Source organism: Trichomycterus rosablanca, chromosome 13, assembly GCF_030014385.1.
Source record: "Trichomycterus rosablanca isolate fTriRos1 chromosome 13, fTriRos1.hap1, whole genome shotgun sequence".
Lineage (NCBI taxonomy): Eukaryota > Metazoa > Chordata > Actinopteri > Siluriformes > Trichomycteridae > Trichomycterus > Trichomycterus rosablanca.
This window is the reverse complement of record NC_086000.1, coordinates 12,769,036-12,794,710: the sequence shown is the minus strand read 5'-3', so window position 1 is coordinate 12,794,710 and position 25,675 is coordinate 12,769,036.

Genomic DNA, 25,675 nt, shown 5'->3' with positions numbered 1-25,675 from the left:
TATATTCAGCATATTAAAACGTCAATAACTTTTACAATATGCTCCAAAACAAGCTATATTGTATCAAGTGTAACCCACATTACACAGTACATCTCCTAAACTGACACTTTTACACTGTATTACATGATAAAAAAAAACAGATTTCTATTCATAACTTCAATACCATTTAAAGTATTCAGCATATTAAAACTTCAATAACTTTAAAACATGCATCTAATTGCTCCAAAACAAGCAGTATTGTATCAAGTGTAACCCACATTACACAGTACAACTCCTACACTGACACTTTTACACTATTTTACATGATAAAAAAAAAAATTTTAATCCATAACTTCAATAGCATTTAAAGTATTCAGCATATCAATAGCATTTAATATTTTCAGCATATTAAAACTTTAGTAATTTTTTTAATATGCTTTCAATTGCTCCAAAATAAGCTGTATTGTATCAAGTGTAACCCACATTACACACTACAACTCATAAACTGACACTTTTACACTGTATTACATAATGAAAAAACAGATTTCAATTCATTACTTCCATAGCATTTAAAGTATTCAGCATATCAATAGCATTTAATATATTCAGCATATTAAAACTTCAATAACTTTTAAAATATGCATCTAATTGCTCCAAAACAAGCTGTATTGTATCAAGTGTAACCCACATTACACAGTACAACTCCTAAACTGACACTTTTACACTGTTTTACATCATAAAAAAAAAAAAATTTAATCCATAACTTCAATGGCATTTAATATATTCAGCATATTAAAACTTCAATAACTTTTAAAATATGCATCCAATTGCTCCAAAACAAGCTGTATTGTTTCAAGTGTAACCCACATTACACACTACAACTCCTAAACAGACACTTTTACACTGTATTACATAATGAAAAAACAGATTTCAATTCATTACTTCAATAGCATTTAAAGTATTCAGCATATCAATAGCATTTAATATATCCAGCATATTAAAACTTCAATAACTTTTACAATATGCATCCAATTGCTCCAAAACAAGCTGTATTGTTTCAAGTGTAACCCACATTACACACTACAACTCCTAAACTGACACTTTTACACTGTATTACATAATGAAAAAACAGATTTCAATTCATTACTTCAATAGCATTTAAAGTATTCAGCATATCAATAGCATTTAATATATCCAGCATATTAAAACGTCAATTACTTTTACAATATGCTCCAAAACAAGCTATATTGTATCAAGTGTAACCCACATTACACACTACAACTCCTTTTAAAAAACAGATTTCAATTCATAACTTCAAAAGCATTTAAAGTATTCAGCATATCAATAGCATTTAAAATTTTCAGCATATTAAAACGTCAATAACTTTTACAATATGCTCCAAAACAAGCTATATTGTATCAAGTGTAACCCACATTACACAGTACATCTCCTAAACTGACACTTTTACACTGTATTACATGATAAAAAAAAACAGATTTCTATTCATAACTTCAATACCATTTAAAGTATTCAGCATATTAAAACTTCAATAACTTTAAAACATGCATCTAATTGCTCCAAAACAAGCAGTATTGTATCAAGTGTAACCCACATTACACAGTACAACTCCTACACTGACACTTTTACACTATTTTACATGATAAAAAAAAAAATTTTAATCCATAACTTCAATAGCATTTAAAGTATTCAGCATATCAATAGCATTTAATATTTTCAGCATATTAAAACTTTAGTAATTTTTTTTTTTAATATGCTTTCAATTGCTCCAAAATAAGCTGTATTGTATCAAGTGTAACCCACATTACACACTACAACTCATAAACTGACACTTTTACACTGTATTACATAATGAAAAAACAGATTTCAATTCATTACTTCCATAGCATTTAAAGTATTCAGCATATCAATAGCATTTAATATATTCAGCATATTAAAACTTCAATAACTTTTAAAATATGCATCTAATTGCTCCAAAACAAGCTGTATTGTATCAAGTGTAACCCACATTACACAGTACAACTCCTAAACTGACACTTTTACACTGTTTTACATCATAAAAAAAAAAAAATTTAATCCATAACTTCAATGGCATTTAATATATTCAGCATATTAAAACTTCAATAACTTTTAAAATATGCATCCAATTGCTCCAAAACAAGCTGTATTGTTTCAAGTGTAACCCACATTACACACTACAACTCCTAAACTGACACTTTTACACTGTATTACATAATGAAAAAACAGATTTCAATTCATTACTTCAATAGCATTTAAAGTATTCAGCATATCAATAGCATTTAATATATCCAGCATATTAAAACTTCAATAACTTTTACAATATGCATCCAATTGCTCCAAAACAAGCTGTATTGTTTCAAGTGTAACCCACATTACACACTACAACTCCTAAACTGACACTTTTACACTGTATTACATAATGAAAAAACAGATTTCAATTCATTACTTCAATAGCATTTAAAGTATTCAGCATATCAATAGCATTTAATATATCCAGCATATTAAAACGTCAATAACTTTTACAATATGCTCCAAAACAAGCTATATTGTATCAAGTGTAACCCACATTACACACTACAACTCCTTTTAAAAAACAGATTTCAATTCATAACTTCAAAAGCATTTAAAGTATTCAGCATATCAATAGCATTTAAAATTTTCAGCATATTAAAACGTCAATAACTTTTACAATATGCTCCAAAACAAGCTATATTGTATCAAGTGTAACCCACATTACACAGTACATCTCCTAAACTGACACTTTTACACTGTATTACATGATAAAAAAAAACAGATTTCTATTCATAACTTCAATACCATTTAAAGTATTCAGCATATTAAAACTTCAATAACTTTAAAACATGCATCTAATTGCTCCAAAACAAGCAGTATTGTATCAAGTGTAACCCACATTACACAGTACAACTCCTACACTGACACTTTTACACTATTTTACATGATAAAAAAAAAAATTTTAATCCATAACTTCAATAGCATTTAAAGTATTCAGCATATCAATAGCATTTAATATTTTCAGCATATTAAAACTTTAGTAATTTTTTTTTTTAATATGCTTTCAATTGCTCCAAAATAAGCTGTATTGTATCAAGTGTAACCCACATTACACACTACAACTCATAAACTGACACTTTTACACTGTATTACATAATGAAAAAACAGATTTCAATTCATTACTTCCATAGCATTTAAAGTATTCAGCATATCAATAGCATTTAATATATTCAGCATATTAAAACTTCAATAACTTTTAAAATATGCATCTAATTGCTCCAAAACAAGCTGTATTGTATCAAGTGTAACCCACATTACACAGTACAACTCCTAAACTGACACTTTTACACTGTTTTACATCATAAAAAAAAAAAAATTTAATCCATAACTTCAATGGCATTTAATATATTCAGCATATTAAAACTTCAATAACTTTTAAAATATGCATCCAATTGCTCCAAAACAAGCTGTATTGTTTCAAGTGTAACCCACATTACACACTACAACTCCTAAACTGACACTTTTACACTGTATTACATAATGAAAAAACAGATTTCAATTCATTACTTCAATAGCATTTAAAGTATTCAGCATATCAATAGCATTTAATATATCCAGCATATTAAAACTTCAATAACTTTTACAATATGCATCCAATTGCTCCAAAACAAGCTGTATTGTTTCAAGTGTAACCCACATTACACACTACAACTCCTAAACTGACACTTTTACACTGTATTACATAATGAAAAAACAGATTTCAATTCATTACTTCAATAGCATTTAAAGTATTCAGCATATCAATAGCATTTAATATATCCAGCATATTAAAACGTCAATAACTTTTACAATATGCTCCAAAACAAGCTATATTGTATCAAGTGTAACCCACATTACACACTACAACTCCTTTTAAAAAACAGATTTCAATTCATAACTTCAAAAGCATTTAAAGTATTCAGCATATCAATAGCATTTAAAATTTTCAGCATATTAAAACGTCAATAACTTTTACAATATGCTCCAAAACAAGCTATATTGTATCAAGTGTAACCCACATTACACAGTACATCTCCTAAACTGACACTTTTACACTGTATTACATGATAAAAAAAAACAGATTTCTATTCATAACTTCAATACCATTTAAAGTATTCAGCATATTAAAACTTCAATAACTTTAAAACATGCATCTAATTGCTCCAAAACAAGCAGTATTGTATCAAGTGTAACCCACATTACACAGTACAACTCCTACACTGACACTTTTACACTATTTTACATGATAAAAAAAAAAATTTTAATCCATAACTTCAATAGCATTTAAAGTATTCAGCATATCAATAGCATTTAATATTTTCAGCATATTAAAACTTTAGTAATTTTTTTAATATGCTTTCAATTGCTCCAAAATAAGCTGTATTGTATCAAGTGTAACCCACATTACACACTACAACTCATAAACTGACACTTTTACACTGTATTACATAATGAAAAAACAGATTTCAATTCATTACTTCCATAGCATTTAAAGTATTCAGCATATCAATAGCATTTAATATATTCAGCATATTAAAACTTCAATAACTTTTAAAATATGCATCTAATTGCTCCAAAACAAGCTGTATTGTATCAAGTGTAACCCACATTACACAGTACAACTCCTAAACTGACACTTTTACACTGTTTTACATCATAAAAAAAAAAAATTTAATCCATAACTTCAATGGCATTTAATATATTCAGCATATTAAAACTTCAATAACTTTTAAAATATGCATCCAATTGCTCCAAAACAAGCTGTATTGTTTCAAGTGTAACCCACATTACACACTACAACTCCTAAACTGACACTTTTACACTGTATTACATAATGAAAAAACAGATTTCAATTCATTACTTCCATAGCATTTAAAGTATTCAGCATATCAATAGCATTTAATATATTCAGCATATTAAAACTTCAATAACTTTTAAAATATGCATCTAATTGCTCCAAAACAAGCTGTATTGTATCAAGTGTAACCCACATTACACAGTACAACTCCTAAACTGACACTTTTACACTGTTTTACATCATAAAAAAAAAAAAATTTAATCCATAACTTCAATGGCATTTAATATATTCAGCATATTAAAACTTCAATAACTTTTAAAATATGCATCCAATTGCTCCAAAACAAGCTGTATTGTTTCAAGTGTAACCCACATTACACACTACAACTCCTAAACAGACACTTTTACACTGTATTACATAATGAAAAAACAGATTTCAATTCATTACTTCAATAGCATTTAAAGTATTCAGCATATCAATAGCATTTAATATATCCAGCATATTAAAACTTCAATAACTTTTACAATATGCATCCAATTGCTCCAAAACAAGCTGTATTGTTTCAAGTGTAACCCACATTACACACTACAACTCCTAAACTGACACTTTTACACTGTATTACATAATGAAAAAACAGATTTCAATTCATTACTTCAATAGCATTTAAAGTATTCAGCATATCAATAGCATTTAATATATCCAGCATATTAAAACGTCAATAACTTTTACAATATGCTCCAAAACAAGCTATATTGTATCAAGTGTAACCCACATTACACACTACAACTCCTAAACTGACACTTTTACACTGTATTACATAATGAAAAAACAGATTTCAATTCATTACTTCCATAGCATTTAAAGTATTCAGCATATCAATAGCATTTAATATATTCAGCATATTAAAACGTCAATAACTTTTACAATATGCTCCAAAACAAGCTATATTGTATCAAGTGTAACCCACATTACACAGTACATCTCCTAAACTGACACTTTTACACTGTATTACATGATAAAAAAAAACAGATTTCTATTCATAACTTCAATACCATTTAAAGTATTCAGCATATTAAAACTTCAATAACTTTAAAACATGCATCTAATTGCTCCAAAACAAGCAGTATTGTATCAAGTGTAACCCACATTACACAGTACAACTCCTACACTGACACTTTTACACTATTTTACATGATAAAAAAAAAAATTTTAATCCATAACTTCAATAGCATTTAAAGTATTCAGCATATCAATAGCATTTAATATTTTCAGCATATTAAAACTTTAGTAATTTTTTTAATATGCTTTCAATTGCTCCAAAATAAGCTGTATTGTATCAAGTGTAACCCACATTACACACTACAACTCATAAACTGACACTTTTACACTGTATTACATAATGAAAAAACAGATTTCAATTCATTACTTCCATAGCATTTAAAGTATTCAGCATATCAATAGCATTTAATATATTCAGCATATTAAAACTTCAATAACTTTTAAAATATGCATCTAATTGCTCCAAAACAAGCTGTATTGTATCAAGTGTAACCCACATTACACAGTACAACTCCTAAACTGACACTTTTACACTGTTTTACATCATAAAAAAAAAAAAATTTAATCCATAACTTCAATGGCATTTAATATATTCAGCATATTAAAACTTCAATAACTTTTAAAATATGCATCCAATTGCTCCAAAACAAGCTGTATTGTTTCAAGTGTAACCCACATTACACACTACAACTCCTAAACTGACACTTTTACACTGTATTACATAATGAAAAAACAGATTTCAATTCATTACTTCAATAGCATTTAAAGTATTCAGCATATCAATAGCATTTAATATATCCAGCATATTAAAACTTCAATAACTTTTACAATATGCATCCAATTGCTCCAAAACAAGCTGTATTGTTTCAAGTGTAACCCACATTACACAGTACATCTCCTAAACTGACACTTTTACACTGTATTACATGATAAAAAAAAACAGATTTCTATTCATAACTTCAATACCATTTAAAGTATTCAGCATATTAAAACTTCAATAACTTTAAAACATGCATCTAATTGCTCCAAAACAAGCAGTATTGTATCAAGTGTAACCCACATTACACAGTACAACTCCTACACTGACACTTTTACACTATTTTACATGATAAAAAAAAAAATTTTAATCCATAACTTCAATAGCATTTAAAGTATTCAGCATATCAATAGCATTTAATATATTCAGCATATTAAAACTTCAATAACTTTTAAAATATGCATCTAATTGCTCCAAAACAAGCTGTATTGTATCAAGTGTAACCCACATTACACAGTACAACTCCTAAACTGACACTTTTACACTGTTTTACATCATAAAAAAAAAAAAATTTAATCCATAACTTCAATGGCATTTAATATATCCAGCATATTAAAACTTCAATAACTTTTACAATATGCATCCAATTGCTCCAAAACAAGCTGTATTGTTTCAAGTGTAACCCACATTACACACTACAACTCCTAAACTGACACTTTTACACTGTATTACATAATGAAAAAACAGATTTCAATTCATTACTTCAATAGCATTTAAAGTATTCAGCATATCAATAGCATTTAATATATCCAGCATATTAAAACTTCAATAACTTTTAAAATATGCATCCAATTGCTCCAAAACAAGCTGTATTGTTTCAAGTGTAACCCACATTACACACTACAACTCCTAAACTGACACTTTTACACTGTATTACATAATGAAAAAACAGATTTCAATTCATTACTTCAATAGCATTTAAAGTATTCAGCATATCAATAGCATTTAATATATCCAGCATATTAAAACGTCAATAACTTTTACAATATGCTCCAAAACAAGCTATATTGTATCAAGTGTAACCCACATTACACACTACAACTCCTAAACTGACACTTTTACACTGTATTACATTTTAAAAAACAGATTTCAATTCATAACTTCAAAAGCATTTAAAGTATTCAGCATATCAATAGCATTTAAAATTTTCAGCATATTAAAACGTCAATAACTTTTACAATATGCTCCAAAACAAGCTATATTGTATCAAGTGTAACCCACATTACACAGTACATCTCCTAAACTGACACTTTTACACTGTATTACATGATAAAAAAAAACAGATTTCTATTCATAACTTCAATACCATTTAAAGTATTCAGCATATTAAAACTTCAATAACTTTAAAACATGCATCTAATTGCTCCAAAACAAGCAGTATTGTATCAAGTGTAACCCACATTACACAGTACAACTCCTACACTGACACTTTTACACTATTTTACATGATAAAAAAAAAAATTTTAATCCATAACTTCAATAGCATTTAAAGTATTCAGCATATCAATAGCATTTAATATTTTCAGCATATTAAAACTTTAGTAATTTTTTTAATATGCTTTCAATTGCTCCAAAATAAGCTGTATTGTATCAAGTGTAACCCACATTACACACTACAACTCATAAACTGACACTTTTACACTGTATTACATAATGAAAAAACAGATTTCAATTCATTACTTCCATAGCATTTAAAGTATTCAGCATATCAATAGCATTTAATATATTCAGCATATTAAAACGTCAATAACTTTTACAATATGCTCCAAAACAAGCTATATTGTATCAAGTGTAACCCACATTACACAGTACATCTCCTAAACTGACACTTTTACACTGTATTACATGATAAAAAAAAACAGATTTCTATTCATAACTTCAATACCATTTAAAGTATTCAGCATATTAAAACTTCAATAACTTTAAAACATGCATCTAATTGCTCCAAAACAAGCAGTATTGTATCAAGTGTAACCCACATTACACAGTACAACTCCTACACTGACACTTTTACACTATTTTACATGATAAAAAAAAAAATTTTAATCCATAACTTCAATAGCATTTAAAGTATTCAGCATATCAATAGCATTTAATATTTTCAGCATATTAAAACTTTAGTAATTTTTTTAATATGCTTTCAATTGCTCCAAAATAAGCTGTATTGTATCAAGTGTAACCCACATTACACACTACAACTCATAAACTGACACTTTTACACTGTATTACATAATGAAAAAACAGATTTCAATTCATTACTTCCATAGCATTTAAAGTATTCAGCATATCAATAGCATTTAATATATTCAGCATATTAAAACGTCAATAACTTTTACAATATGCTCCAAAACAAGCTATATTGTATCAAGTGTAACCCACATTACACACTACAACTCCTAAACTGACACTTTTACACTGTATTACATTTTAAAAAACAGATTTCAATTCATAACTTCAAAAGCATTTAAAGTATTCAGCATATCAATAGCATTTAAAATTTTCAGCATATTAAAACGTCAATAACTTTTACAATATGCTCCAAAACAAGCTATATTGTATCAAGTGTAACCCACATTACACAGTACATCTCCTAAACTGACACTTTTACACTGTATTACATGATAAAAAAAAACAGATTTCTATTCATAACTTCAATACCATTTAAAGTATTCAGCATATTAAAACTTCAATAACTTTAAAACATGCATCTAATTGCTCCAAAACAAGCAGTATTGTATCAAGTGTAACCCACATTACACAGTACAACTCCTACACTGACACTTTTACACTATTTTACATGATAAAAAAAAAAATTTTAATCCATAACTTCAATAGCATTTAAAGTATTCAGCATATCAATAGCATTTAATATTTTCAGCATATTAAAACTTTAGTAATTTTTTTAATATGCTTTCAATTGCTCCAAAATAAGCTGTATTGTATCAAGTGTAACCCACATTACACACTACAACTCATAAACTGACACTTTTACACTGTATTACATAATGAAAAAACAGATTTCAATTCATTACTTCCATAGCATTTAAAGTATTCAGCATATCAATAGCATTTAATATATTCAGCATATTAAAACTTCAATAACTTTTAAAATATGCATCCAATTGCTCCAAAACAAGCTGTATTGTTTCAAGTGTAACCCACATTACACACTACAACTCCTAAACTGACACTTTTACACTGTATTACATAATGAAAAAATAGATTTCAATTCATTACTTCAATAGCATTTAAAGTATTCAGCATATCAATAGCATTTAATATATCCAGCATATTAAAACGTCAATAACTTTTACAATATGCTCCAAAACAAGCTATATTGTATCAAGTGTAACCCACATTACACACTACAACTCCTAAACTGACACTTTTACACTGTATTACATTTTAAAAAACAGATTTCAATTCATAACTTCAAAAGCATTTAAAGTATTCAGCATATCAATAGCATTTAAAATTTTCAGCATATTAAAACGTCAATAACTTTTACAATATGCTCCAAAACAAGCTATATTGTATCAAGTGTAACCCACATTACACAGTACATCTCCTAAACTGACACTTTTACACTGTATTACATGATAAAAAAAAACAGATTTCTATTCATAACTTCAATACCATTTAAAGTATTCAGCATATTAAAACTTCAATAACTTTAAAACATGCATCTAATTGCTCCAAAACAAGCAGTATTGTATCAAGTGTAACCCACATTACACAGTACAACTCCTACACTGACACTTTTACACTATTTTACATGATAAAAAAAAAAAATTTTAATCCATAACTTCAATAGCATTTAAAGTATTCAGCATATCAATAGCATTTAATATTTTCAGCATATTAAAACTTTAGTAATTTTTTTAATATGCTTTCAATTGCTCCAAAATAAGCTGTATTGTATCAAGTGTAACCCACATTACACACTACAACTCATAAACTGACACTTTTACACTGTATTACATAATGAAAAAACAGATTTCAATTCATTACTTCCATAGCATTTAAAGTATTCAGCATATCAATAGCATTTAATATATTCAGCATATTAAAACTTCAATAACTTTTAAAATATGCATCTAATTGCTCCAAAACAAGCTGTATTGTATCAAGTGTAACCCACATTACACAGTACAACTCCTAAACTGACACTTTTACACTGTTTTACATCATAAAAAAAAAAAAATTTAATCCATAACTTCAATGGCATTTAATATATTCAGCATATTAAAACTTCAATAACTTTTAAAATATGCATCCAATTGCTCCAAAACAAGCTGTATTGTTTCAAGTGTAACCCACATTACACACTACAACTCCTAAACTGACACTTTTACACTGTATTACATAATGAAAAAACAGATTTCAATTCATTACTTCAATAGCATTTAAAGTATTCAGCATATCAATAGCATTTAATATATCCAGCATATTAAAACGTCAATAACTTTTACAATATGCTCCAAAACAAGCTATATTGTATCAAGTGTAACCCACATTACACACTACAACTCCTAAACTGACACTTTTACACTGTATTACATTTTAAAAAACAGATTTCAATTCATAACTTCAAAAGCATTTAAAGTATTCAGCATATCAATAGCATTTAAAATTTTCAGCATATTAAAACGTCAATAACTTTTACAATATGCTCCAAAACAAGCTATATTGTATCAAGTGTAACCCACATTACACAGTACATCTCCTAAACTGACACTTTTACACTGTATTACATGATAAAAAAAAACAGATTTCTATTCATAACTTCAATACCATTTAAAGTATTCAGCATATTAAAACTTCAATAACTTTAAAACATGCATCTAATTGCTCCAAAACAAGCAGTATTGTATCAAGTGTAACCCACATTACACAGTACAACTCCTACACTGACACTTTTACACTATTTTACATGATAAAAAAAAAAAATTTTAATCCATAACTTCAATAGCATTTAAAGTATTCAGCATATCAATAGCATTTAATATTTTCAGCATATTAAAACTTTAGTAATTTTTTTAATATGCTTTCAATTGCTCCAAAATAAGCTGTATTGTATCAAGTGTAACCCACATTACACACTACAACTCATAAACTGACACTTTTACACTGTATTACATAATGAAAAAACTGATTTCAATTCATTACTTCCATAGCATTTAAAGTATTCAGCATATCAATAGCATTTAATATATTCAGCATATTAAAACTTCAATAACTTTTAAAATATGCATCTAATTGCTCCAAAACAAGCTGTATTGTATCAAGTGTAACCCACATTACACAGTACAACTCCTAAACTGACACTTTTACACTGTTTTACATCATAAAAAAAAAAAAATTTAATCCATAACTTCAATGGCATTTAATATATCCAGCATATTAAAACTTCAATAACTTTTACAATATGCATCCAATTGCTCCAAAACAAGCTGTATTGTTTCAAGTGTAACCCACATTACACACTACAACTCCTAAACTGACACTTTTACACTGTATTACATAATGAAAAAACAGATTTCAATTCATTACTTCAATAGCATTTAAAGTATTCAGCATATCAATAGCATTTAATATATCCAGCATATTAAAACTTCAATAACTTTTAAAATATGCATCCAATTGCTCCAAAACAAGCTGTATTGTTTCAAGTGTAACCCACATTACACACTACAACTCCTAAACTGACACTTTTACACTGTATTACATAATGAAAAAACAGATTTCAATTCATTACTTCAATAGCATTTAAAGTATTCAGCATATCAATAGCATTTAATATATCCAGCATATTAAAACGTCAATAACTTTTACAATATGCTCCAAAACAAGCTATATTGTATCAAGTGTAACCCACATTACACACTACAACTCCTAAACTGACACTTTTACACTGTATTACATTTTAAAAAACAGATTTCAATTCATAACTTCAAAAGCATTTAAAGTATTCAGCATATCAATAGCATTTAAAATTTTCAGCATATTAAAACGTCAATAACTTTTACAATATGCTCCAAAACAAGCTATATTGTATCAAGTGTAACCCACATTACACAGTACATCTCCTAAACTGACACTTTTACACTGTATTACATGATAAAAAAAAACAGATTTCTATTCATAACTTCAATACCATTTAAAGTATTCAGCATATTAAAACTTCAATAACTTTAAAACATGCATCTAATTGCTCCAAAACAAGCAGTATTGTATCAAGTGTAACCCACATTACACAGTACAACTCCTACACTGACACTTTTACACTATTTTACATGATAAAAAAAAAAATTTTAATCCATAACTTCAATAGCATTTAAAGTATTCAGCATATCAATAGCATTTAATATTTTCAGCATATTAAAACTTTAGTAATTTTTTTAATATGCTTTCAATTGCTCCAAAATAAGCTGTATTGTATCAAGTGTAACCCACATTACACACTACAACTCATAAACTGACACTTTTACACTGTATTACATAATGAAAAAACAGATTTCAATTCATTACTTCCATAGCATTTAAAGTATTCAGCATATCAATAGCATTTAATATATTCAGCATATTAAAACGTCAATAACTTTTACAATATGCTCCAAAACAAGCTATATTGTATCAAGTGTAACCCACATTACACAGTACATCTCCTAAACTGACACTTTTACACTGTATTACATGATAAAAAAAAACAGATTTCTATTCATAACTTCAATACCATTTAAAGTATTCAGCATATTAAAACTTCAATAACTTTAAAACATGCATCTAATTGCTCCAAAACAAGCAGTATTGTATCAAGTGTAACCCACATTACACAGTACAACTCCTACACTGACACTTTTACACTATTTTACATGATAAAAAAAAAAAATTTAATCCATAACTTCAATAGCATTTAAAGTATTCAGCATATCAATAGCATTTAATATTTTCAGCATATTAAAACTTTAGTAATTTTTTTAATATGCTTTCAATTGCTCCAAAATAAGCTGTATTGTATCAAGTGTAACCCACATTACACACTACAACTCATAAACTGACACTTTTACACTGTATTACATAATGAAAAAACAGATTTCAATTCATTACTTCCATAGCATTTAAAGTATTCAGCATATCAATAGCATTTAATATATTCAGCATATTAAAACTTCAATAACTTTTAAAATATGCATCTAATTGCTCCAAAACAAGCTGTATTGTATCAAGTGTAACCCACATTACACAGTACAACTCCTAAACTGACACTTTTACACTGTTTTACATCATAAAAAAAAAAAAATTTAATCCATAACTTCAATGGCATTTAATATATTCAGCATATTAAAACTTCAATAACTTTTAAAATATGCATCCAATTGCTCCAAAACAAGCTGTATTGTTTCAAGTGTAACCCACATTACACACTACAACTCCTAAACTGACACTTTTACACTGTATTACATAATGAAAAAACAGATTTCAATTCATTACTTCAATAGCATTTAAAGTATTCAGCATATCAATAGCATTTAATATATCCAGCATATTAAAACGTCAATAACTTTTACAATATGCTCCAAAACAAGCTATATTGTATCAAGTGTAACCCACATTACACACTACAACTCCTAAACTGACACTTTTACACTGTATTACATTTTAAAAAACAGATTTCAATTCATAACTTCAAAAGCATTTAAAGTATTCAGCATATCAATAGCATTTAAAATTTTCAGCATATTAAAACGTCAATAACTTTTACAATATGCTCCAAAACAAGCTATATTGTATCAAGTGTAACCCACATTACACAGTACATCTCCTAAACTGACACTTTTACACTGTATTACATGATAAAAAAAAACAGATTTCTATTCATAACTTCAATACCATTTAAAGTATTCAGCATATTAAAACTTCAATAACTTTAAAACATGCATCTAATTGCTCCAAAACAAGCAGTATTGTATCAAGTGTAACCCACATTACACAGTACAACTCCTACACTGACACTTTTACACTATTTTACATGATAAAAAAAAAAATTTTAATCCATAACTTCAATAGCATTTAAAGTATTCAGCATATCAATAGCATTTAATATTTTCAGCATATTAAAACTTTAGTAATTTTTTTAATATGCTTTCAATTGCTCCAAAATAAGCTGTATTGTATCAAGTGTAACCCACATTACACACTACAACTCATAAACTGACACTTTTACACTGTATTACATAATGAAAAAACAGATTTCAATTCATTACTTCCATAGCATTTAAAGTATTCAGCATATCAATAGCATTTAATATATTCAGCATATTAAAACTTTAGTAATTTTTTTAATATGCTTTCAATTGCTCCAAAATAAGCTGTATTGTATCAAGTGTAACCCACATTACACAGTACATCTCCTAAACTGACACTTTTACACTGTATTACATGATAAAAAAAAACAGATTTCTATTCATAACTTCAATACCATTTAAAGTATTCAGCATATTAAAACTTCAATAACTTTAAAACATGCATCTAATTGCTCCAAAACAAGCAGTATTGTATCAAGTGTAACCCACATTACACAGTACAACTCCTACACTGACACTTTTACACTATTTTACATGATAAAAAAAAAAATTTTAATCCATAACTTCAATAGCATTTAAAGTATTCAGCATATCAATAGCATTTAATATTTTCAGCATATTAAAACTTTAGTAATTTTTTTAATATGCTTTCAATTGCTCCAAAATAAGCTGTATTGTATCAAGTGTAACCCACATTACACACTACAACTCATAAACTGACACTTTTACACTGTATTACATAATGAAAAAACAGATTTCAATTCATTACTTCCATAGCATTTAAAGTATTCAGCATATCAATAGCATTTAATATATTCAGCATATTAAAACTTCAATAACTTTTAAAATATGCATCCAATTGCTCCAAAACAAGCTGTATTGTTTCAAGTGTAACCCACATTACACACTACAACTCCTAAACAGACACTTTTACACTGTATTACATAATGAAAAAACAGATTTCAATTCATTACTTCAATAGCATTTAAAGTATTCAGCATATCAATAGCATTTAATATATCCAGCATATTAAAACTTCAATAACTTTTACAATATGCATCCAATTGCTCCAAAACAAGCTGTATTGTTTCAAGTGTAACCCACATTACACACTACAACTCCTAAACTGACACTTTTACACTGTATTACATAATGAAAAAACAGATTTCAATTCATTCCTTCAATAGCATTTAAAGTATTCAGCATATCAATAGCATTTAATATATCCAGCATATTAAAACGTCAATAACTTTTACAATATGCTCCAAAACAAGCTATATTGTATCAAGTGTAACCCACATTACACACTACAACTCCTAAACTGACACTTTTACACTGTATTACATTTTAAAAAACAGATTTCAATTCATAACTTCAAAAGCATTTAAAGTATTCAGCATATCAATAGCATTTAAAATTTTCAGCATATTAAAACGTCAATAACTTTTACAATATGCTCCAAAACAAGCTATATTGTATCAAGTGTAACCCACATTACACAGTACATCTCCTAAACTGACACTTTTACACTGTATTACATGATAAAAAAAAACAGATTTCTATTCATAACTTCAATACCATTTAAAGTATTCAGCATATTAAAACTTCAATAACTTTAAAACATGCATCTAATTGCTCCAAAACAAGCAGTATTGTATCAAGTGTAACCCACATTACACAGTACAACTCCTACACTGACACTTTTACACTATTTTACATGATAAAAAAAAAAATTTTAATCCATAACTTCAATAGCATTTAAAGTATTCAGCATATCAATAGCATTTAATATTTTCAGCATATTAAAACTTTAGTAATTTTTTTAATATGCTTTCAATTGCTCCAAAATAAGCTGTATTGTATCAAGTGTAACCCACATTACACACTACAACTCATAAACTGACACTTTTACACTGTATTACATAATGAAAAAACAGATTTCAATTCATTACTTCCATAGCATTTAAAGTATTCAGCATATCAATAGCATTTAATATATTCAGCATATTAAAACTTCAATAACTTTTAAAATATGCATCTAATTGCTCCAAAACAAGCTGTATTGTATCAAGTGTAACCCACATTACACAGTACAACTCCTAAACTGACACTTTTACACTGTTTTACATCATAAAAAAAAAAAAATTTAATCCATAACTTCAATGGCATTTAATATATCCAGCATATTAAAACTTCAATAACTTTTACAATATGCATCCAATTGCTCCAAAACAAGCTGTATTGTTTCAAGTGTAACCCACATTACACACTACAACTCCTAAACTGACACTTTTACACTGTATTACATAATGAAAAAACAGATTTCAATTCATTACTTCAATAGCATTTAAAGTATTCAGCATATCAATAGCATTTAATATATCCAGCATATTAAAACTTCAATAACTTTTAAAATATGCATCCAATTGCTCCAAAACAAGCTGTATTGTTTCAAGTGTAACCCACATTACACACTACAACTCCTAAACTGACACTTTTACACTGTATTACATAATGAAAAAACAGATTTCAATTCATTACTTCAATAGCATTTAAAGTATTCAGCATATCAATAGCATTTAATATATCCAGCATATTAAAACGTCAATAACTTTTACAATATGCTCCAAAACAAGCTATATTGTATCAAGTGTAACCCACATTACACACTACAACTCCTAAACTGACACTTTTACACTGTATTACATAATGAAAAAACAGATTTCAATTCATTACTTCAATAGCATTTAAAGTATTCAGCATATCAATAGCATTTAATATATCCAGCATATTAAAACGTCAATAACTTTTACAATATGCTCCAAAACAAGCTATATTGTATCAAGTGTAACCCACATTACACACTACAACTCCTAAACTGACACTTTTACACTGTATTACATTTTAAAAAACAGATTTCAATTCATAACTTCAAAAGCATTTAAAGTATTCAGCATATCAATAGCATTTAAAATTTTCAGCATATTAAAACGTCAATAACTTTTACAATATGCTCCAAAACAAGCTATATTGTATCAAGTGTAACCCACATTACACAGTACATCTCCTAAACTGACACTTTTACACTGTATTACATGATAAAAAAAAACAGATTTCTATTCATAACTTCAATACCATTTAAAGTATTCAGCATATTAAAACTTCAATAACTTTAAAACATGCATCTAATTGCTCCAAAACAAGCAGTATTGTATCAAGTGTAACCCACATTACACAGTACAACTCCTACACTGACACTTTTACACTATTTTACATGATAAAAAAAAAAATTTTAATCCATAACTTCAATAGCATTTAAAGTATTCAGCATATCAATAGCATTTAATATTTTCAGCATATTAAAACTTTAGTAATTTTTTTAATATGCTTTCAATTGCTCCAAAATAAGCTGTATTGTATCAAGTGTAACCCACATTACACACTACAACTCATAAACTGACACTTTTACACTGTATTACATAATGAAAAAACAGATTTCAATTCATTACTTCCATAGCATTTAAAGTATTCAGCATATCAATAGCATTTAATATATTCAGCATATTAAAACTTTAGTAATTTTTTTAATATGCTTTCAATTGCTCCAAAATAAGCTGTATTGTATCAAGTGTAACCCACATTACACAGTACATCTCCTAAACTGACACTTTTACACTGTATTACATGATAAAAAAAAACAGATTTCTATTCATAACTTCAATACCATTTAAAGTATTCAGCATATTAAAACTTCAATAACTTTAAAACATGCATCTAATTGCTCCAAAACAAGCAGTATTGTATCAAGTGTAACCCACATTACACAGTACAACTCCTACACTGACACTTTTACACTATTTTACATGATAAAAAAAAAAATTTTAATCCATAACTTCAATAGCATTTAAAGTATTCAGCATATCAATAGCATTTAATATTTTCAGCATATTAAAACTTTAGTAATTTTTTTAATATGCTTTCAATTGCTCCAAAATAAGCTGTATTGTATCAAGTGTAACCCACATTACACACTACAACTCATAAACTGACACTTTTACACTGTATTACATAATGAAAAAACAGATTTCAATTCATTACTTCCATAGCATTTAAAGTATTCAGCATATCAATAGCATTTAATATATTCAGCATATTAAAACTTCAATAACTTTTAAAATATGCATCTAATTGCTCCAAAACAAGCTGTATTGTATCAAGTGTAACCCACATTACACAGTACAACTCCTAAACTGACACTTTTACACTGTTTTACATCATAAAAAAAAAAAAATTTAATCCATAACTTCAATGGCATTTAATATATTCAGCATATTAAAACTTCAATAACTTTTAAAATATGCATCCAATTGCTCCAAAACAAGCTGTATTGTTTCAAGTGTAACCCACATTACACACTACAACTCCTAAACAGACACTTTTACACTGTATTACATAATGAAAAAACAGATTTCAATTCATTACTTCAATAGCATTTAAAGTATTCAGCATATCAATAGCATTTAATATATCCAGCATATTAAAACTTCAATAACTTTTACAATATGCATCCAATTGCTCCAAAACAAGCTGTATTGTTTCAAGTGTAACCCACATTACACACTACAACTCCTAAACTGACACTTTTACACTGTATTACATAATGAAAAAACAGATTTCAATTCATTCCTTCAATAGCATTTAAAGTATTCAGCATATCAATAGCATTTAATATATCCAGCATATTAAAACGTCAATAACTTTTACAATATGCTCCAAAACAAGCTATATTGTATCAAGTGTAACCCACATTACACACTACAACTCCTAAACTGACACTTTTACACTGTATTACATTTTAAAAAACAGATTTCAATTCATAACTTCAAAAGCATTTAAAGTATTCAGCATATCAATAGCATTTAAAATTTTCAGCATATTAAAACGTCAATAACTTTTACAATATGCTCCAAAACAAGCTATATTGTATCAAGTGTAACCCACATTACACAGTACATCTCCTAAACTGACACTTTTACACTGTATTACATGATAAAAAAAAACAGATTTCTATTCATAACTTCAATACCATTTAAAGTATTCAGCATATTAAAACTTCAATAACTTTAAAACATGCATCTAATTGCTCCAAAACAAGCAGTATTGTATCAAGTGTAACCCACATTACACAGTACAACTCCTACACTGACACTTTTACACTATTTTACATGATAAAAAAAAAAATTTTAATCCATAACTTCAATAGCATTTAAAGTATTCAGCATATCAATAGCATTTAATATTTTCAGCATATTAAAACTTTAGTAATTTTTTTAATATGCTTTCAATTGCTCCAAAATAAGCTGTATTGTATCAAGTGTAACCCACATTACACACTACAACTCATAAACTGACACTTTTACACTGTATTACATAATGAAAAAACAGATTTCAATTCATTACTTCCATAGCATTTAAAGTATTCAGCATATCAATAGCATTTAATATATTCAGCATATTAAAACTTCAATAACTTTTAAAATATGCATCTAATTGCTCCAAAACAAGCTGTATTGTATCAAGTGTAACCCACATTACACAGTACAACTCCTAAACTGACACTTTTACACTGTTTTACATCATAAAAAAAAAAAAATTTAATCCATAACTTCAATGGCATTTAATATATCCAGCATATTAAAACTTCAATAACTTTTACAATATGCATCCAATTGCTCCAAAACAAGCTGTATTGTTTCAAGTGTAACCCACATTACACACTACAACTCCTAAACAGACACTTTTACACTGTATTACATAATGAAAAAACAGATTTCAATTCATTACTTCAATAGCATTTAAAGTATTCAGCATATCAATAGCATTTAATATATCCAGCATATTAAAACTTCAATAACTTTTACAATATGCATCCAATTGCTCCAAAACAAGCTGTATTGTTTCAAGTGTAACCCACATTACACACTACAACTCCTAAACTGACACTTTTACACTGTATTACATAATGAAAAAACAGATTTCAATTCATTCCTTCAATAGCATTTAAAGTATTCAGCATATCAATAGCATTTAATATATCCAGCATATTAAAACGTCAATAACTTTTACAATATGCTCCAAAACAAGCTATATTGTATCAAGTGTAACCCACATTACACACTACAACTCCTAAACTGACACTTTTACACTGTATTACATTTTAAAAAACAGATTTCAATTCATAACTTCAAAAGCATTTAAAGTATTCAGCATATCAATAGCATTTAAAATTTTCAGCATATTAAAACGTCAATAACTTTTACAATATGCTCCAAAACAAGCTATATTGTATCAAGTGTAACCCACATTACACAGTACATCTCCTAAACTGACACTTTTACACTGTATTACATGATAAAAAAAAACAGATTTCTATTCATAACTTCAATACCATTTAAAGTATTCAGCATATTAAAACTTCAATAACTTTAAAACATGCATCTAATTGCTCCAAAACAAGCAGTATTGTATCAAGTGTAACCCACATTACACAGTACAACTCCTACACTGACACTTTTACACTATTTTACATGATAAAAAAAAAAATTTTAATCCATAACTTCAATAGCATTTAAAGTATTCAGCATATCAATAGCATTTAATATTTTCAGCATATTAAAACTTTAGTAATTTTTTTAATATGCTTTCAATTGCTCCAAAATAAGCTGTATTGTATCAAGTGTAACCCACATTACACACTACAACTCATAAACTGACACTTTTACACTGTATTACATAATGAAAAAACAGATTTCAATTCATTACTTCCATAGCATTTAAAGTATTCAGCATATCAATAGCATTTAATATATTCAGCATATTAAAACTTCAATAACTTTTAAAATATGCATCTAATTGCTCCAAAACAAGCTGTATTGTATCAAGTGTAACCCACATTACACAGTACAACTCCTAAACTGACACTTTTACACTGTTTTACATCATAAAAAAAAAAAAATTTAATCCATAACTTCAATGGCATTTAATATATCCAGCATATTAAAACTTCAATAACTTTTACAATATGCATCCAATTGCTCCAAAACAAGCTGTATTGTTTCAAGTGTAACCCACATTACACACTACAACTCCTAAACTGACACTTTTACACTGTATTACATAATGAAAAAACAGATTTCAATTCATTACTTCAATAGCATTTAAAGTATTCAGCATATCAATAGCATTTAATATATCCAGCATATTAAAACTTCAATAACTTTTAAAATATGCATCCAATTGCTCCAAAACAAGCTGTATTGTTTCAAGTGTAACCCACATTACACACTACAACTCCTAAACTGACACTTTTACACTGTATTACATAATGAAAAAACAGATTTCAATTCATTACTTCAATAGCATTTAAAGTATTCAGCATATCAATAGCATTTAATATATCCAGCATATTAAAACGTCAATAACTTTTACAATATGCTCCAAAACAAGCTATATTGTATCAAGTGTAACCCACATTACACACTACAACTCCTAAACTGACACTTTTACACTGTATTACATTTTAAAAAACAGATTTCAATTCATAACTTCAAAAGCATTTAAAGTATTCAGCATATCAATAGCATTTAAAATTTTCAGCATATTAAAACGTCAATAACTTTTACAATATGCTCCAAAACAAGCTATATTGTATCAAGTGTAACCCACATTACACAGTACATCTCCTAAACTGACACTTTTACACTGTATTACATGATAAAAAAAAACAGATTTCTATTCATAACTTCAATACCATTTAAAGTATTCAGCATATTAAAACTTCAATAACTTTAAAACATGCATCTAATTGCTCCAAAACAAGCAGTATTGTATCAAGTGTAACCCACATTACACAGTACAACTCCTACACTGACACTTTTACACTATTTTACATGATAAAAAAAAAAATTTTAATCCATAACTTCAATAGCATTTAAAGTATTCAGCATATCAATAGCATTTAATATTTTCAGCATATTAAAACTTTAGTAATTTTTTTAATATGCTTTCAATTGCTCCAAAATAAGCTGTATTGTATCAAGTGTAACCCACATTACACACTACAACTCATAAACTGACACTTTTACACTGTATTACATAATGAAAAAACAGATTTCAATTCATTACTTCCATAGCATTTAAAGTATTCAGCATATCAATAGCATTTAATATATTCAGCATATTAAAACTTCAATAACTTTTAAAATATGCATCTAATTGCTCCAAAACAAGCTGTATTGTATCAAGTGTAACCCACATTACACAGTACAACTCCTAAACTGACACTTTTACACTGTTTTACGTCATAAAAAAAAAAAAATTTAATCCATAACTTCAATGGCATTTAATATATTCAGCATATTAAAACTTCAATAACTTTTAAAATATGCATCCAATTGCTCCAAAACAAGCTGTATTGTTTCAAGTGTAACCCACATTACACACTACAACTCCTAAACTGACACTTTTACACTGTATTACATAATGAAAAAACAGATTTCAATTCATTACTTCAATAGCATTTAAAGTATTCAGCATATCAATAGCATTTAATATATCCAGCATATTAAAACTTCAATAACTTTTAAAATATGCATCCAATTGCTCCAAAACAAGCTGTATTGTTTCAAGTGTAACCCACATTACACACTACAACTCCTAAACTGACACTTTTACACTGTATTACATTTTAAAAAACAGATTTCAATTCATAACTTCAAAAGCATTTAAAGTATTCAGCATATCAATAGCATTTAAAATTTTCAGCATATTAAAACGTCAATAACTTTTACAATATGCTCCAAAACAAGCTATATTGTATCAAGTGTAACCCACATTACACAGTACATCTCCTAAACTGACACTTTTACACTGTATTACATGATAAAAAAAAACAGATTTCTATTCATAACTTCAATACCATTTAAAGTATTCAGCATATTAAAACTTCAATAACTTTAAAACATGCATCTAATTGCTCCAAAACAAGCTGTATTGTATCAAGTGTAACCCACATTACACAGTACAACTCCTACACTGACACTTTTACACTATTTTACATGATAAAAAAAAAAAATTTAATCCATAACTTCAATAGCATTTAAAGTATTCAGCATATCAATAGCATTTAATATTTTCAGCATATTAAAACTTTAGTAATTTTTTTAATATGCTTTCAATTGCTCCAAAATAAGCTGTATTGTATCAAGTGTAACCCACATTACACACTACAACTCATAAACTGACACTTTTACACTGTATTACATAATGAAAAAACAGATTTCAATTCATTACTTCCATAGCATTTAAAGTATTCAGCATATCAATAGCATTTAATATATTCAGCATATTAAAACTTCAATAACTTTTAAAATATGCATCTAATTGCTCCAAAACAAGCTGTATTGTATCAAGTGTAACCCACATTACACAGTACAACTCCTAAACTGACACTTTTACACTGTTTTACATCATAAAAAAAAAAAAATTTAATCCATAACTTCAATGGCATTTAATATATTCAGCATATTAAAACTTCAATAACTTTTACAATATGCATCCAATTGCTCCAAAACAAGCTGTATTGTTTCAAGTGTAACCCACATTACACACTACAACTCCTAAACTGACACTTTTACACTGTATTACATAATGAAAAAACAGATTTCAATTCATTACTTCAATAGCATTTAAAGTATTCAGCATATCAATAGCATTTAATATATCCAGCATATTAAAACTTCAATAACTTTTAAAATATGCATCCAATTGCTCCAAAACAAGCTGTATTGTTTCAAGTGTAACCCACATTACACACTACAACTCCTAAACTGACACTTTTACACTGTATTACATAATGAAAAAACAGATTTCAATTCATTACTTCAATAGCATTTAAAGTATTCAGCATATCAATAGCATTTAATATATCCAGCATATTAAAACGTCAATAACTTTTACAATATGCTCCAAAACAAGCTATATTGTATCAAGTGTAACCCACATTACACACTACAACTCCTAAACTGACACTTTTACACTGTATTACATTTTAAAAAACAGATTTCAATTCATAACTTCAAAAGCATTTAAAGTATTCAGCATATCAATAGCATTTAAAATTTTCAGCATATTAAAACGTCAATAACTTTTACAATATGCTCCAAAACAAGCTATATTGTATCAAGTGTAACCCACATTACACAGTACATCTCCTAAACTGACACTTTTACACTGTATTACATGATAAAAAAAAACAGATTTCTATTCATAACTTCAATACCATTTAAAGTATTCAGCATATTAAAACTTCAATAACTTTAAAACATGCATCTAATTGCTCCAAAACAAGCAGTATTGTATCAAGTGTAACCCACATTACACAGTACAACTCCTACACTGACACTTTTACACTATTTTACATGATAAAAAAAAAAATTTTAATCCATAACTTCAATAGCATTTAAAGTATTCAGCATATCAATAGCATTTAATATTTTCAGCATATTAAAACTTTAGTAATTTTTTTAATATGCTTTCAATTGCTCCAAAATAAGCTGTATTGTATCAAGTGTAACCCACATTACACACTACAACTCATAAACTGACACTTTTACACTGTATTACATAATGAAAAAACAGATTTCAATTCATTACTTCCATAGCATTTAAAGTATTCAGCATATCAATAGCATTTAATATATTCAGCATATTAAAACTTCAATAACTTTTAAAATATGCATCTAATTGCTCCAAAACAAGCTGTATTGTATCAAGTGTAACCCACAT